The 12703-nt window shown below is 43.9% G+C and overlaps 1 protein-coding gene and 1 long non-coding RNA gene across 3 annotated transcripts in view; one reads left to right on the top strand and one right to left on the bottom strand.

The window, feature by feature from the left end:
* The window catches only part of ARHGAP32 (Rho GTPase activating protein 32), a 259950-nt gene that overhangs the window by 169571 nt on the left and 77676 nt on the right, over positions 1-12703 (bottom strand). The window lies entirely within an intron of this gene.
* On the top strand, positions 1985-6878 carry LOC118252402 (uncharacterized). Its single transcript, XR_004780124.2, has 2 exons — positions 1985-3107; positions 6217-6878. It is a non-coding gene; the product is annotated as an uncharacterized LOC118252402 (long non-coding RNA).

Genomic DNA, 12703 nt, shown 5'->3' on the forward strand with positions numbered 1-12703 from the left:
CATGTTTAGCCTGTATTATGAAGACTTCTGATCATAAACACTATTGTCTTGTGCCCAGTGACCCCAATTATGCTCAGAGCTGTACTTGACTGTGCCGGGAGACTATAAAATGTCACAGCAAAGACTATCTACATCAAAGCAGACAAGAGGTGAGCAAAGAGAATACCTCCATTTTCCAAAAACCTACAGTGGCTGACAGCTCAAATAACTTGTCCAATATTTCAGAGGAAGACTGAGGCTAAAGCAGGAAATAACTTCAGTTTCGCAGCTCCTAGCCACAAAGCCCCTAAATATAAAACACCCTATCAGGCCCTGGGGGAAAATAATCAGGGCACAGGAAGAACACCCCCCTGAGCAGACTAGAGGATCACACGCTCTACCCTCATCCATTCCCTGCCACGTGATGCTCTAGCTTGGTGCAGAAGTGATTGAGAGCCTCCCCCAGCCCAGTCCCGCTCAGCAACAGATAATTAGGGCACTCTCTCAGGGAATTCAGTTGCAGAGGCTCAGGACGTTGTTGAAGTCTGCTGTTTCCCAACCGGCAGCTCTAACCACTAAGGTCTGATGCAACACCTCCGCCTCCCCATGCCCCATTACCTTCTTTCAAAAAGCAGAGGGAGAGAAAGCAATAACCCATGGAAAAGAAAGACTTAGTAGGATCACTAAACCCTGAAGCACTGGGCGGCAGATATCAGTATCATCGAAGCACCTATCTGGCACAGTTTCGAGACAGCACTTCTATCCAGCCATGAGGTTTCCACAACAGCCTAAGAAGTCGTGCAAGGGCTCTGCAAAAAGCAGCTCCCCATCGCTCCCAGCCGCCTGCTGCCATACCTGCCCCGTGCCAGCAGCAGTACTCGCCCATCTCTACTGACACTGCCCTGGAGGAGAAATAAACACATTTTGAAAAGAACTAGCTTTCCACTGGGCCAGCAGCAAAGTGCACAGCTACGAGAACTCTTGTTGGCCTAATAAAAGTGTCAGGGATGGAAATGGCTCAGCTAGCCACAGCACCATTTTGATTCATCTTCACTGGGATGTAGCTTCAGAAAGAGGGGATGAACGAGACCTTGACTCACTCCTCTCAAGAGACTTTGACCTCCTCCTGTCCTGTGAAGCCTGCATGGGCTTTTGCAGATCCCATCCTGATGTGTATGTGCATCTCTTCACACTGAGCGAAGAGAATTTGGACATTTATCTTAGCTTTGCAAACACTGGAGCTGGGGACCTGAGTTGTCAGGGTGCTGCAATGCTTCGTCATGCAGCATCACCCTAAGGCCTTTGTGAATGCTAAAGCTCAGGAAAATGAGCAGTTTGTTGGTTGTTGTAAGTAAAAAAAAAAAAAAAAAAAAAAAAAAAAAAGCACCTGAAACACTTTGGGGGAAAAAGAGGTCAAACTTCTGTCTTTTTTTTATTTGGAAAACAAACTATGAACAACAAAATATAAGTGTTACAAAAGCAAGCTGTGTCTATTAACAAGTGCATTTTAAAAGTGAAAAAACATCATCTGCGATTTTTCACCCTTAGAACAAAAAACTTTAGCCGTACCACTTTGTAATTCTGTGGTTTTAGGTAACCTCTTTAATTTTACATCAGGCAGGCCAAGAAAGTCCCTGAAATACCAACCCAATTTTAAAGGAATAAAGGAGGGGAGGAAGTGAACTACATATTTGTAGATGACCTAAGCCTGAAAAGACATTCAAAGAACAAAAAGAGTACCCTTTTCTAATGTGTTACAGGGATGAAAAATATGAAAGGCGTTAAAACTGCCTAAGCAGATGCCAGCAGTGGAATGTATGAAAAAGCAAAAGCAAACAAGGTTTTTTGTCCCCTCAGCTACAAGATAAAGTGTCTGCATTTGCATGCTGCCTCCGTGTAAGGCAGGGTCTTAAGGAATCTTTAAATGTTAACATTAACACAGGAAAAACAACTTACTGAGCACAGGTCACATTCTGCCATTAGGACATGCCTCACTCACCCTGATCACAGAGAGAAACCATGGGACCATCGGAAAGGGGTTCCGCTGCGCAGAAGTGCTTGAAACGAGTGCAGTTACATTAAACGTAGGAGAAAAGAAGAAAGGTACGTGACAATCCGATTCAAGGCTCCAGGAAGCATGCCACACAAATGACTGTTGAGCTGTGCAATGACTCAGCAGGAAAAAAAAAAAGAGAGAGAGAAAAAGAAAAAGGAAAGAACGAAAAACTACAGCAGCAGATTGGACAGTCTTTCCTATAAGAAATAACATCTATCGTGGAAAACTAAGCAAATAAAGAAATAGGAACAAGAAGAGCTCCCGCCTGGAATTCCACCTCGCTGCCTCCCTCCTCAGCCTCGCCCGCTGCACACCTGAGGCAGCCGGCAGGGATCGGGCTGCCCTTAACCCCTGCTGTGCCTCCGCCTCGGGAGGCCGGTACCGCGCCTCTACACAGGCTGCTTTGCTTTGTGAGCAGTACGGTAGGAAGCTAAAGCCTGGCAGTAAGTCAGAGAAGCATGAAGCTGAAAGAAGACGCGAGCCTGGGGAAGCTGGCACAACCCCAAAAGGAACTGGGGTGGTGCAAGACAGGAGATGGTCACCCCCTGCCCCGCGCCTGCCGAGCCAGCGAGGACGGACAGGACAGCCACGACAGGATGCTTCTGCACCTCCTCGGTCGTCCTCCTGAGAAACTGGCATGAAATGTAAGCTCCCGTTCTACTTGCGTAACTTTACAGGACAGCTCTCCCGTGTCTGCTGAGGCTGAACAGCTCTCACGTTATCTCCCTGAAAGGGAGAGATTAAATGTTACCTGTTAAACACACGTGGCACAGGCCAAGCAGACAGATGAGGAGAGTCAGGGTATGCAGATTGCGCTGCTCAGTTTGAACAGCCTTGCACTCATTCTCTCCTTTGCAAAGCTTTATGCAAATAGCTTTTCAAGAACATTTAATCCTCCACCCTCCTGAATTGCCACTGAAGCCTTCGTGTCCCTTCAGTTCGGAAGCTGCCTGCAGGAGACACTCCCGGCACTAAGTCCGGCAGCCTCGAGCCACACGCTGAAGGGCAGCGAAACTTGAGCAGGTGCTGCCACGCTTTGCAAGGCTGGGGTAGAAAAATGCAGACGGATCAGGTAACCCTAATTCCTTTCCACCATTCTTCACTTACAATCACTTGAAAAATACCATGAGCTTCCTTCTCCTCTGCCTTTAAATCTCTCCTGGCACAATTGCACCAGTGTCAATTCTATGTGGTATCTGTGCCATCATTTTGCTTGTGCATGGGGGTAATAAAAGATGGGAGGATACCAGCACCTTCTCTAAGTAACAAAATTTATCTGTATAGCTGTGTTGGCTAGGGCAGAGAACTGCAAAGTCAGAGGGGAGGTGGGGAGAGAAAAGGACTCAAGCAGATATCAGAACATAGAATGATTTTCTACATGCTTTCCTTTGCCATCATCATGCAACCCTTAGCATAAGGCGCTGTCCATTCCCACTGCTGGGAAAACTAATCCCTGCTGTCCTGGGACAAGGAAAGCTGGGGCTTTATGGCCAGCAGAGGAAAATACATGTGTTTGTGTAGATGAATAGCTGGCAAGATGGACTGTGAACCTTTGCATCAAAATAAATTACAGTTAAAAACAGGAAGTCGTAGTGAGGAACAGCGTCTGCAACACCCTGCTTACACCTGTGTCAACACTCACCCCTCCCTGGCGCCTTGGGCAAAATTGTTACAATTTAAAGGGTTGGGAGGGGAGCTTAAAACACAGGGACAATCCTGCTGAAAATTACACTCAGCCACTAAATCCACCTTCCAATCCTGTTTCAAAAGACCAAGAGGAATAAGATAAGTTTTGCCCTGAAGTAATTTTTATACTTAAGCCACACAGGGCTTCACAGTTAACTCAATATCTTCCCGTAAAAAAGCTACATTTTGTTACCGTGCTTAAAAAAGTGTAAATAATGCACAAGAAGAATGTACCCGCTGGCTGAGCCAGCGAAGCCTGGAATAAGACCCAGGAGTCCCGGCTGCCTTCCTTCCTTCCCACAGAAGGTGAGCCTGGACAAACTTCTATCCCCATGCTGACAAACCCAATGCCCACAGATGGCCCCAAAACACAGAAGCACATCGTTTCTCCTTCCCAGGCACTGCCCACACACTCAGGTTGATGGGGAAGAAGTTATGGGACAGAGATAACTGGTAGGCTTCTGCCTTACAGGTTACACAGCACACAGCATGTTAATTTTAAGGTAACATTCATTACAATTCCTGTTGAATCACAGAAGCTGGAATATTTCACCATAACCTTTAATTGTCCTGACTCATGCTGTCAGTAATAAAATGCCCTCTTGGGAAAATAAATAAATAGACAAAGCCTTAACTGATTCAGTGAAGTACCTTCCAGTGAAAGTACACTGTCTGATTATTTTAAGACATTAAAATGGGCTGCAGGTGCAACATGTTAACCTAAATGGACAGGTGATGAACAGATATATAGCTTTTCCTGTTGGACAGAAGAAAAAAAAAAAAAAGCATGAGTTAGCTTTTGAAAGCATTTGTCTCAAGCACTCAAGGGTAGTCTGGAATATGAAAACATTTCCATTACCTTGGCACTTGTGCAAAAAGACAGGACAATCAAGTGACCAGGCTATTATACTTCACAAAGAAATTAGATATTGTTGAAACCAGTGCACATTCATTTTAGTACCCAGGAAAAATGACAGTCAACAGCGCTCTTCAGACTTCCCCCACTTCTCTTAGGAATCTTGATGGTTTTAGAACCAAAACACTGAAAGGAGACTTTTTAGCATGTAATGAGTAACTCAGCAAAAAGGAAAGGCTTGGAGACAGCAGGTTTGAAAAAAAAAAAAAAAAAAAGGTAAGAATATATTGGACAAAGCAATAAATGTAAGATGGCACACAACTTCCAGGGCAGAGAGCAGCCCCCCGTAGGGAAGGCGCCTGCTCCATGGCACTCTGAGAAGGGGCTCGTCCTGTCAGCAGGCCGCAGGCCGAGGAGAGCCCCAGTGCTGCGAGACATGACCCTGACCGTCACTAAACCTCCTTATCAGAGAGGAGGAACATGCTTAGAGAGGAGAGGGGGAAAGATGACGGGTCTAATGTAAGGAGAGCGAGGAGATAACACCAGAGACAGAGAGCAGGCTGCGGCCTGGCAGGCAGCCCCTTGCAGCAAGGCTGCAGAACGGGCACACAGGGTCACAGACCCGAAGCCCTGCACGGCACAAGGAGCACACGGCAGCGCCTCTGCCCGGCTGCCTCCGGTCTAGGCCCTGTTTTCACGACAACTTTGGTAACGAATGGCCTGGCCTGCACTGCAAACAAATTGGAACTAGGCTTCTGAGTCATGTTTTCAAGTGGGACGTGGGCATGGGATTTCCAATGGCCATTTTTATGCTTTACAAATCTTCCTGTCTGATACGGGAGCTGGAACTCTCCCCTCGTGCCAGAGCTCACCCCTGGGCCAGGCTCCTTCCCTGCTCTCCCCTGGATGGGGCCAGTGGAGTCCCAGGGCTGTGGCCGCATCACCGGCACTCTCCCGGGGTCCCAGTACAGCCCCCCAGAGCTCCTCACATCTCTGGGGCTGCCTCCTTCCCAGGCACGAAGGGGCTCACCTCAACCTTGAGGTGAGATCTTTGAGGGTCTTCTCAAACTTGGTCCTGAATATTTTTTTTTTAATATTCTGTCCTTGTTTGAAAATACGTTTGAGATTGCTGTGCTACCCAAGTTCTTCCTTACGTCAAACAGAACATAAAAGACTCAGCTGCTCTGTTCTTTTCCCTGAAATACATCAAATTAATCAGGTAATTAGTCAAAGATTTTTAAATTTAATGTAAGATTCGTAAATGTGCTTTGCAAGGAAACTCTTGGCACTCATTTCTGTGAATTTCCCAAGATCCTCATAATTAATTATAAATGTTTTTGAAGCAAAATCTAAATGATCACTAAACTATATTAGTATCCTCTTCCAGTTTGTTATGCTTAATTTTTCATGTAGTAAATGAACAGGCAATACCTTTCTGCCCTGCTGCCTCCTCATTATGTTTTGGAAAATGTGCGGAAAGAAACAGTAAAAAAAGATTACAAAATTTTCTATTATTGGAAAGAGATTGATATCATTTTGTATTCCCATTACATAATTATGCCTTTCAACAAAATCTTTATTGTAAATGCAGCAGTAATTAAATATATTCTCTGAAAATGACCTCATTTTGTTTTCCCAGCACAGGCAAACATTGGTAGCACATTAGAAAAGACAGATTTCGTACCAACAAAACACGTTTGCACCTGAAGCCTTCTGCTAGACCACACTAATGCCAGGACAACTCTTCCCATGTCATCAATCGCCGCAGACATTTGCACATAAAGCAATGCTGAACCAACCTCTTGCTCAGGTTTCAGTGTTATTTTCTACCAGCATGCTGCCATACACCTGCTATTGTACTGATAGCCGGTCAGGTTCAATTAATTTCTTTTAACCCACTCAAAAGTGCCTCTGTAGGTAATGAAAAGTATCATTAAGCTCTTAAGTTTGTAATAATAGAAAAATGTGTCATTTGATGTGCACGTTTCCTTTCTGTTTTATCTGGGCTGTACCTAGCATCAGCAAACATCCAACATTAATGGGTGTTGTTTCTCTGATCAGCTAACTTAAAGAGTGTTAGGAGGGCTGGGGAAGGGGAATGCTTGGGCCAGGTTTGGGAAAGTAGCTTTGAGAGACAAGGCTCGATATCAGTAAGCATATGAATAACATATTTATGGAATCAGCAAAAGCAGGTGTATTCAATCTAATCAGAAGTTCAATCTATATATATGCTAATGCACCACATATTAAATTCATTGGCTTTACTTCCTTTGAATTACTAATAAATACTTTTCCAAAGGGTTTTATTACAGTTTTTATGAAATGCATATGCAAAAGCAAAGTCATTATCAAGAGTGGGCACATAACAAGGAAGAAGTACCTGTAGTTTCTATTTCCATATTTTCCCTCTTTAAACAGCACTGAAGATGATGAAAGTTATTTCCAAAACCTGTATTTCTTGTTCGCTGCACGCATGACTGTACTCCCTACTGATCAGCATTTCCGCAAGCTGATGAGTGATAACAAAACACCTTTAAAACCCTAAACAAAGTCAGTTCTCTGAGCACGCAACTGCCAGCAACCTCAGCGCTCTGGCTCAAGCTCCCCATGCGTGACCGAAGGGTCTGCAGCACCAGCTGAGAGTTCAGCAGCACTCCACAAAGCGGCACCATCAACTGGTCGCGCTCATCGCCGATGGGGTGCACGGCGCTCACGCCGTCCCCTGCTCTGGAGTTTGCAGCACAGTGACCCCGCTGGTGCCTTTTTCCTCTCCTGCACTCGCACTCCTCCCCCTGGTGCAGTTAGCCATGTGCAAAGCACGGCATTATTGCAACCTATCGCCCTTCATCAACACGACAGGGCCTAAATAAATCTATTCTCCAGAAAGTCACATCTGGTGCATTAACCTGGGGCCCCCTGAGTACCTCGCAGCTCAGAGCCAGTAATATTTAGTAACTAGCCTGTTTTCTTCAACTTCTGGACTCATTTTAAAAAAACACGTACTGGAACACTGTGTATCCTGCAGTCAGTCCTGCTGCGTGCTGCTTTCAGCAAATACCATTGTCTGACACAGGTCTCAGTGTGTTTAAATGGGCAGGCTGAGACGTTAGTACCTGTGAGAATGAAATGTTTGTTTTCTCTTTTAAGCCAAATAGCCAAGTGACAATCAGATTTTTCTAGTAGGTAACACCAGGTAAGTTGCCCAGAGATGCATTGTCCACAAAACTCCACGCAATACCACATTGTACATTCCATCTATAATTGCACAAGTACTTTCTTTCAATAAATAGTCTGAAGTTCTTTTGTAGGAGTCTTTCCATTTCTGGACATCTAGACTCCCTAGTAATATATTTTTTTTTCCTTAGGAGGCACCAAGAAAACTTTGCATATGCACAAGAGAGAAAAGGCCAAAAAGAAAATTACCTTCTGTTCTTTCATGAGCCACTGGGGATTTTATCAAAAATTTACCCTATGGAGAGGTACATCTAGATTCAGAAAGAGGCCAGGTACTAATTAAAAAGCCCACGTGGGCATCACCTGCTGTTTAACACCATTTTAATGTATCAGTGGCTGTGTGCTCCCACTGCCGTATCCTATGTCGGCATATTGCTAGCTGTAACCAGATACAAAGGCTCATTTGCCAAGTCTCACATCAGTGAGATCAACACCTCGTCTTCCCCTTGCTGCTGTGGAGCTGGAGCTCAAGAAATGTAAAACATACTCTGAAATCAAAGCGGTATTTCATGGCACTTCAGCACGATATATGCAAAAATGATTAAAAAAATAAAAACATTGCTGTAATTTCCCTGTGGGAGATAACGAACAACCCTCCGGGGCAGACAGCGTTACCTGGGTGCTCTCCACGTGGCCAAGGCTCCGCCATGCCCCAGAAAGAAGAGAAGCTGGAGCTCGCTGCTTACTTGGCCCTGCCTGCCGGTACAGCCCTGCACAGGGCTGCAGGTGCTGCCGCTGCGCGACACGATTCTACGTGGAGCTGTACCTCAAATCCCCTTCAGAGGAAACAGAAAGCGTGTGCGTATTTATACACATGCATCCAGAAAAAATACCTTGCCTGGTGTTTTTCAAGGAGCTGACGAGAAACATGGAAATAGTTTTGTCGGCAGACCAACCATTAGGACTTGCATGACCTGCATAAATACCACTGGACCTGTATTATAATAACATCAGAATACAAAAATGAGCAAGACAGTAGTAAAATTTCTTGTTAATTCACTGCAAGTCTCTCAGCATTCTGTATTTTCAAAGTTCCAGTCATGGAGTCAAACAGTTAAGAAATATTTTCTGCTTTCACTCTAATTAGGAAATCATCTTGCAGAGGGAAGCTGAACAACATGACCCATCTTGCACTTAAAAACTTAAACTGGAGGGCAAATTTAAAAAAAAATAAAATCAAAGTGCACCTTAAAAGGCATACTTTTAAAAGTCAACCTTGTGATTTTTCAGCAACTTGACTGCTGCTTTTTAAATGCTTGAGGGGTCAGTTGTACTAAGGATAAGAAGTCACTCGAGTAGATCAGCATTTCTTTAAATGAGCCTTTCAGTCTCTGCTGTGACTGCGTATACGCAGACCAATTTAGGCAGAGATTCCCAGAAGACATTTGTCCTTTCAGTCGGTGGTCTTCTCCACATTACAGAGCTTTCACCACTACAGGTCTACCCATGCAATTATGTCAGCAGAGCCTCCCTGCTAGGCACACAGACCTTGCCACAAACAGAACTATTTGCCTGAGCAATCTTCCTGGAGGGGAGAGTCGGACATCAGCTGTAGTAGCAGGACAGAAGTACCCGATGCCCACAGGTTCTCACCTCTGCTGGTGAGCAGAGGGAGCATCTCCAAAGTAGACACGGTGAAATTAAGGTAAGAGGTCTGATTTTGCTCTGAAGTAGATGAGAAACCCTTGAATGCTTCAATAATTATGCTACAGGAAAAGCCTGCAGGCGGTAACATCTTGGACTGCTGTAGTAATTTGCAGAGTACATGCCAACAGCCACTTTTGTGCTGTATCTCAGCTGACCCTATACAAGGAGACTGACCACTGCATCAGCCAGAGGACACCCTTTTTCTTTTTTATATTTATTAGTTTTTGCATGTTCCCAGCTGACACAGCAGTGCTATAAAAACTTGTGCAAAACCGGCCAATGCATGACTGCTACAGAGGATCTTTAGAGAACTCTCATTTTGAATTAACTGCTTCCATCAGAGTACATGACAAAATTTTACCTGAAATCATCAACAGGAAGGTAAACTGTAGAGAAGACATTAGCACCTATTAGATCGATGCTGCTGGAAAACAAACAAACCAAAAATAAAAACAAGAAAGCCCCCTCCAAGTTATGCAGGTACACATCAACTGACTTCCTCCCTAAATGTCGCAGAAAACAACGAACGGGAATACTCAGCACCTTTCGTATAATACAGGCCAGCACTAGGACAAGGTATTATCATATAATGGAGGAGATGAATGGCTAGAGGAAGCTATTAGGGAGTATAGGATAAAATAAATGGAGAAATCCTTCTGGGAGCCCTGGTAGTTTTACTCTGATCTCCCTAAATTAAGTGTTATACTCACAGTGCTGAAAGCGCAGTGCTACAAGTCAGCACCGGGCCAGACCCTACAGAAGGGCGCTGCACCCGAGCTCACCGCGTGCCTTGGGCAGCCTCCAGCACAGGCAGAAGAAATGTGGCATCAACAGGCAGAGGAGAAGACAAAATCCTCTGTGTGACAACAGTGAGATGTTTTAACCAAACAAATGTCAAAAATCTATTGCAAACTTATAAAATGTCAGTCAGTCTTTCCCATTAGGACACCAAACAAGTACATAAAAAAAGGTTTCTGTACTATTTCCAGTTATAAGCTTGTTTTCCACTCCCTTAAGAGAGAGAACAGGAAGGAAGAAGTGTAACATATGCAAGCATGTATTACCTTTTTCACTCTGCTCTTGTGTGTACACATGGTTGTAATAATATTGCTATCTCCCAAAGGTGCTGAATGCTCCACACAGCTGCATGACAGCTTTCAGACAGGCCTTCTCTTTCACACAACTTCATCTCATTCATCAATGTAACAGGTACTCTTAGAAGAGTCAGATGTGATAGTTAAGCAGTTGTGAAGGAAGAAAAATAGAAAATACATGATTATTTATCCCACGGCATCACAGGTAATTTTCTCCTTCTGCTTTAACCTGTGATGGCAGCCCACTAGCGCGATTTGCCAGGATGTTAAATGTACCAATCCTGGTGTACATAGAGCCAAAGTTACCATGCCATGGTAATTTACAAGGTATGAAGAAGTCAAATACATATATATATATATATATATATATATATATAAATAAACATATATATATATATAGCTTATCAGCTTTAGCTTTTTTCTCTTCTAATGTTTTCCAGAAATTTAACATGACAACTATGATATGTTAGCACCCAAATATATCAAGCTTTTTTAACATCTTTACTACTGATCAAAGAGGCAGAAAGCACTGAAAATGCCTAGAGGGAGGTTTCTGCACCATGCACTGGCATCATGTGCTTACAGCATTGTTGTCGATGATGAAGTGTGCATTTACATAGCACTTTTCAGTAATGTCACACGTGTCACTAAACCTATCACCGCAGAATCCAGAGAGAAAATTCATAGCAAAACAACTAAGTGATATCAAATTCTCTCCGAGGATTGTACTCCAGACACTGTGAGTCATTTTGGAGAGCAGCAGACTGCTGACGGAGCACAGACTTAAATGGTAGTAGAGCCACCGATAATCTGTGGAACAACCAGACACCTACAGGAATACTTGCCTTTTTTTTTTTTTTTGGCCCTGGATTAACCCAGCAGGGCTTTTTGAACCCACACAAATTCCATCTTCAACATACCTAGTCTGAAAGACTTGCATATGGAGATGTGGTGGGGCTTTCCTCCACCTCTGCAATCAAGTCTTCACCCATACTTTTCTGCCTGCAAACAAACTGATCAGCATTCTCCAACGTTATGTGCTTTGACAGGGCTCACCATTAGGTGCCAGATTTAAGGAGCAGCTGCATTCCAGCTGGCGTAGCTACACATGCTCTTCCTTGTACAGGGAGCAGCCAAGAAGGTTCAAGCAATTCCAGACCTACTCTTTCTGGTGGTTTTCTTGGCTGTTTTCTGAGCAAATGCGGTCAAGTGTACATTCCATTGTTGACTGACAGCACGTTGACTCATCTGAAAACAATTTAGAGGATTTCTAATGATCTTTGCTCTGACATTTCCTCAGTAAAAAGAAATAAGGAAAATCAAAATCAATAAACTGAATTCAATGCCCCTTAAAGGAAAAACAATCATCACACAATCTTATGGCCACGAAGCTCGTATTTACCTTTGCTACATCATACCAGCATTTCTGACCTGAGCATCTAACTGAGGAACTACTCCTCAGGGGGCCTAAGGGTCTCTTCTCCTGAAGTGCATAAGCACCAAAGCAAAGCCCGGTATTCACTGCTTGTGTGGCTCTGCAGACCGAACAAACACTACAGCTCTTGTTAAGGACAGTTGCAATAGCAGCAAAGTACCTCCAACATTGACAGCTACAGCTGGACAAGAGAGTAGAACAATGAATAAAAGTAGTTTCACCGCTTAAATGTGAAAATTCACACGTATAGGTATCTAGAATTTATATTTTAAATAAGCAAAGAGGTAATCCTGGGCTTAAAAAACAATAAAGGGGTTGGAAAAGGTCAGCACGAACAGGTCCAATACAGAACAGAACATTGTATTCAGGGGCTGTCTGCATCTGGAATTATTTGTGCGCAGCTGTTCCTGAAAAGTTCCATGTGTGATCAAGCCTTGGAAGGGGGAGAGTATTCAAAATCAGAGACACTTGGTAGAGTAAATATTTTTAAAGGATTCTGATGTTTGTTAACATACACTGACGCATGAAGAAAAGAGGAATTATTCTGACAAGTAAGCACAGTCCTTCACAAGCCAACAGCAACATCTTCACAATCCTCACCAAGCTAACTTCTGCTCAAGAATTGGAGAGGAGCCATTTTTGCCAAGTGCACAGACACCGCTGGGAAACTGGGGAAGCTCATTAAAAATCAGAACGCACCTTACAGAGAAGAGGCT

This window comes from Cygnus atratus, chromosome 22, assembly GCF_013377495.2.
Source record: "Cygnus atratus isolate AKBS03 ecotype Queensland, Australia chromosome 22, CAtr_DNAZoo_HiC_assembly, whole genome shotgun sequence".
Lineage (NCBI taxonomy): Eukaryota > Metazoa > Chordata > Aves > Anseriformes > Anatidae > Cygnus > Cygnus atratus.